Raw genomic sequence first — 5307 nt, forward strand, 5'->3', positions numbered from 1 at the left:
GCGAGACCGTATGCTAATTAAAGGTTCGACGCGTGAGAGAGCGCGTGTACCCCGTCTACTAATCCTGCACGTCAAAAAATCAAACACTCGAATTTGGTAGCAGAAGGGATCAACATATATGTCAACAGCAATACGCGAAGGTCCTATTGTATACCACCCCCGCTACCGGCGTGAAATAACCACATGCAATATATGATTCCTTGCACGTACGCTAGTTTCACTTACCTGAAAAACAAAATGTAGCTGCTTACTTCGTACGTATAGAGCAATGTGCATGACAGATTTCGTGAAACATTAAGAAAAGCAAGCATGCGCGCCTGGTCGCTGTGCTCCTTTCTTTAAAAAAAGAAAGAAAAACCACGAAGACTAAAGCTACAGCTCGTAAGAAACTTGCATGATGGAACACAAAGCACCGATGTAGCATAAGCGATAACTCAATGCACAGTAGTTGCCGTCTGGAGCGCGCAAAGTACGCAGAAGCACACGGAATCTTTCACAACATAGCGTCAAACACCGCGCGCATCTTTTAAGACAGCCGTCGTCTGCTAGCTACTTGCGCTTGTCCGCGGGCAGTCCGGAACTTCCGGCCTGTGAAAAAACGAACGCGCTTCTGACAACACTCGGATTAGTGGGCGGGGCTTCGGAAGTTGTCAGAGCAAAATCGAATGCGGCACAGCAGTCCCAAGTAAAACCCCTATATATAAAAAGTAGCGCCATCCACTTCCCTCCTCCTCCGTTCCACTATCGCGCTCGGCGCGACCAGCGCGATCGAGGCGCGATATCGACAGTGGCGCCGCCTGCGTCGGGCCTGCCGTGGCAGACGACAGCTAACGCGCTACCAAAGGAAATCCGAGGAAAACTTCTATCGCGCCCTGCGGAGACGTTTTTGAGGCGCGATTTTGCTTCGTCAGTCAGTAACTGGTCTTAATAATGCCGTTTTGGAAGTAGCAACGCGACGATGCGAGACGGCGCAAATATCAAGTGTGCAGCAAGCGTTTGCGCACGCCGGATGGTAAACAAGAAAAAGCCTTTTGCCCTCGCCTTGTCGGTTGCGGCAACTTAAGGCGTAGCAGCATGCCATCACAACGAAGTTCTTGTCCCTAACACGTTTGATCCGTTTGTGCGTACATCACTTTCGTCGCACAGGCCCGAGAATGGCAGTCGGAGCGCGCTGGAAAGAAAAAAATATACAAAAGCGCGACGTGAACTTCCACGTGACACGGATTGGCCAATGGGGGAGATAAGATAAGTGGTTCTTGAGGGAAAGGGAAAGGTTGGCGCTATCTTCTGCAGCCCTTGAGGGAGCACGGCTCAGCGCCAAGATCCAATGGGGGAGCGGAGGAGGCTGGGGCGATAGGAGGCGGCGAGGAGGAAGCGCCGGGGTGAGCGCGGTGGCGGCAAGATCTAAGAATGGCGCTACTTTTATAAATATAGGGGTTTAATAGTCCCAAGCAGTCTGGGACTGACAATCGAAGAGGCCCAATGACGGCACGCCTCGCCACGTGACCAGTGGACAATTAGTGCGGGAAAGCCTGCGTATAGGACGATATTCGCAGCAATGGAAAATGCGTGGCGGCAATGCATCTGAAACGAAACCTCGCGAAAAGCATCGCAGCGCCGCGCCGCTGTTCGCTCAATCGCTTGCATGTGAAACGGGCTTTAGATATGTTTTAAGCTAGCGTTCTTAGGTACATAAAATATCCCGTGGCGATTAGCCAAGGTTTGATTGATTAGTGATTGGATTAAGGTGGATTAGGATATATTAAGGCGGATTAATGTCGATTAAGGAGGATTATGGTTGATTAAGGTGGACGAAGGAGAATTAAGGTGGATGAGGATAGATTATGGTGATTAGGGTGCATTAAGGTAGATTAGGGTAGATTAAGGTGGGTGAGGGTAGATTAAGGTGGATTAGGGTGCGTTAAGGTAGATTAGGGTGGACGAGGGTAGATTAAGGTGGATTAGGGTGACTAAGATAGATTAAGGTCGAGTAAGGTGGCTGAAAATAGACGGAGGATTAAAGATTACAGTCGATTAATGTGGATTAAGCTTGATGAAGGTATTTTAGGGTGGATTAAGGGAGATTAGGGAAGATTCAGGAGGATTAAGGTGAATTACAGTAGGCTTCACAAGGCTTTCGTATTCGCGTCTCTAAGGCAATAGCTAAGGACACCTTGGACTTTTGTTTACAGAGATGGCGCCGCCATCTAGGAGCGATGAAGCGAAGTACTGCATTGTGACACTTACGAGCGCCGACAGGGAGTGCTACGGCAGTCACAGTGCAGCGGAGGCTGGTGTTGGCACTTTCCGCACATGGCTTTCGCGCCGGATTAGCCTGTGGTACTTCGTCGCCTACAGAGTGCAGCTTCAACATGCATCAGCAATGTTTATACACCGCCTACTGCTTTGCTTGCGATGGCTACAACTAAGAAAACTGCTGCGCTAAGCGTCACAGAAAGGCAACGGCGTCGACGGGCGAATCTAGCTTTGGTCCGGCGAGACACGCCAGCGTGAATCAGAACGCCTTCGCGCGTACGCAGCGCATGCTGCGAAATCTGCCACTCGCATTCCTAAAGCTCAGCGCGTCGCCACTCAACTGGCTGCCCCAGACACTACGGTATCGTACCAAAATGTTTGTACCGTCGCCGAAGCGACTCGGCAGCTGGACGCCGCTCGCTAACACGACGCCGCGCGCAAAGCAAACCTGCAACACGGTCGCCGGCCTACAAACGGTGCGCATTTTGCTGCAGCGGACCACGAATTCATGAAGCAAACATGCAAGAGCTTCTGTGAAGGCACGTTTCACTTTCGTGTTCTACCAATTCCTATGAAAAAGCGATCAACCATAAATTTTGTTCACTAATATATACTAATCTGAGTAACAGATACATCAGACAGCGATCGCAGTTATATAAGCGAGTTCTCACACCCTTCGAAAGTATTAGGGGTATCTTTGCTGGCTGTTAAAATGGGGAAGTTTATTGCGTGCCGTAACATATTTACAATCTCTTCATATATGTACAATGTGCAATCACACATAGCATTATACAATCATATAACTTTTGTAGTACACTTGTGGTACACAAGTTACCTCGTACGTGTTGTCGACTAGTGGCTGCACCCACTCAAGCTGCGTTGCAGCAAAACTGTCAACTTCCGCCACTGCACCCGTACTATACGCCTAGCGACCTCTAACATGGAGCCGGTGAAACGCGACATGACAAACAATTACGGATTAAAGACTAACAAAGAAAAAACTGCGCAAATAAGTTTGCTCAAAAGAGGTAGACACAGGGCAACATTTAAAATCATTGATAATTACGTTTAGAAACAAAAATTCCATAGTCCAGCTGTTCTTTAACGCTTGATGCCGAGCACACTGCCACACGAGAACGGCTGTAGAACAGCCTCACTGCGAAAAAAAAAATTTGGGGATTTAAAGTATCGACATCTGCACATATCTGTATTTATGAGGCACGCCGTAGGGCTGGTACTCGAACCCGCCACTCCATGCTCAACAGTATAACGCTGTAGCCACTGGCGCAAGTATATTAACTGCACCTTGAACCATGTGTTGTGGGAGTGTGAAGCCATCGGCTCCGCCTTTAGCGAGGATAGGTGGGCTGCGCTTTTGGGCAGCCCCGAACTAAACGACCAAACCCTGGCCGTCCGGAGTGCCCGTGATCGGGCCGTCAAGCTCGGCTTGGCGGTCTCTACGTGGGACTAGCCGGGTGACACGGGGTCTCCCCTGCGTCTTCTCTGGACCTAAATAAAGTTATTTCACTAACTCACTCAATGCACCGGTTTTTGTATGCCATGCCCCCCTCCCCCACACACGTCATGGAGAGCATAAATGGCATACGCTGGGAACAGGTGCCAGCGTGGCGACATGCTCAGACTACCACAATGAATTCTTAACGGCCTTGGGCCGCAGGACTCTTGTTGGCGTAATATAATGCATATAATAAAGGAAGCTTTACAAAAGTCATGATGCTGCCGGAATCTTTACCTCCGAAAAGTTTAGCACAGTCGCTCACGACAATGGAAGTCTGCTCTGTACCGTGGTCCTGCACACGCTGTCGGTAACCATCACCGCTGCTCAAGCGGCAAGCACAATGGGTGACCCGTAAAACGAGCAATCACAGGGAATTGTGGGGCGCGTCATCTGCTAGCAGCTTCCGGTTCGTCGGACGACGCGGCGGCATCGGCGGCATGCCCGGCGCACGTGTTTTTGTACGCGGTTTCAACTGTCACTCGTGCGAAGCTTTCTGTCCGCTTTGTCGACTAGCAATGTCATACCATTCATGCAGCTGATTGCTAGGTTTCAGTTCACTCTGGGCGCGACAATGACGAGCCAAGAAACGCAAGGATACGCTTTTATTCATAAACGAACTCTGGTTTTTGTTTCAGCAGCCTTTTTTGTTTATGCCAGGTTAAGCTCTACGACATTTGCCGCTGCTTGGACGCACCGTCACTGACTGCTCTGCCTGTGGGTCAGTCAGACAGATGGAAAACCTATCTTTATCCGATAATTTATCAACTGATATCGTCAGTAACGGCGCAGCTAGCGTAATTGGAAAATGAAGTGCTGAAAATGTATGAAAACTGCGCGCTGTCAACGGCATTTCTCGGTCGAAACTCGAGGTTCATTTGAAGTGGTACGTAGAAGTTTTCGCTTTTTTGTCAACAAGATGGGGAAATGGCCGTATCGCGCCGACATATTACGACTGTGCTTTATCTCTATCTGTGTTCAAGGAACTAAGGTGGGCTAGTTGGTTACGAGTATTATGTATGTATCAATCTCGCTATGTCCCATTTAAATTTGGGCCGTAAAACCATGTTTCATAATACCTCGATCTTATATGTGCATGCGAGTACTGAAATAGTTATTGCTGCTTGAGTCAATGTTAGAGAAAGAAATATCTTGGGGAATCATTCCGTGTCCGCCCTTACACAGCTAGCTCATCGCCGCCTGATAATTAAGTGCCACTGACATACGTTCATTTTGTTTTTGTTCACTGATGGTTCAGTTTTGGAAGTGGCAGCCATGCCTCTGATGCTTGTGCACAGCTGACTCAGCAAGGGACGCTGCAAAGCAGTAGTTACATGAGTCAACGCTTGAATTTGAGCAGCCAACGGCTGAACAGCCGACCATGGTTTTGCTAGGCGCCTGCAACCGGGTAATCTTCGAGTGTGACAAAGCCGGACTGCAAGCGCATCAATAGGCTTCAACGGCGAAGCGGTGGCGGCGGCTGCTCTTCCTCGAACCGGAAACAGCGAGCAGACGGCACATCCCAGAACCCCGCG

This window comes from Dermacentor silvarum, chromosome 7 (assembly GCF_013339745.2).
Source record: "Dermacentor silvarum isolate Dsil-2018 chromosome 7, BIME_Dsil_1.4, whole genome shotgun sequence".
In the NCBI taxonomy this organism is placed as follows: Eukaryota; Metazoa; Arthropoda; class Arachnida; order Ixodida; family Ixodidae; genus Dermacentor; species Dermacentor silvarum.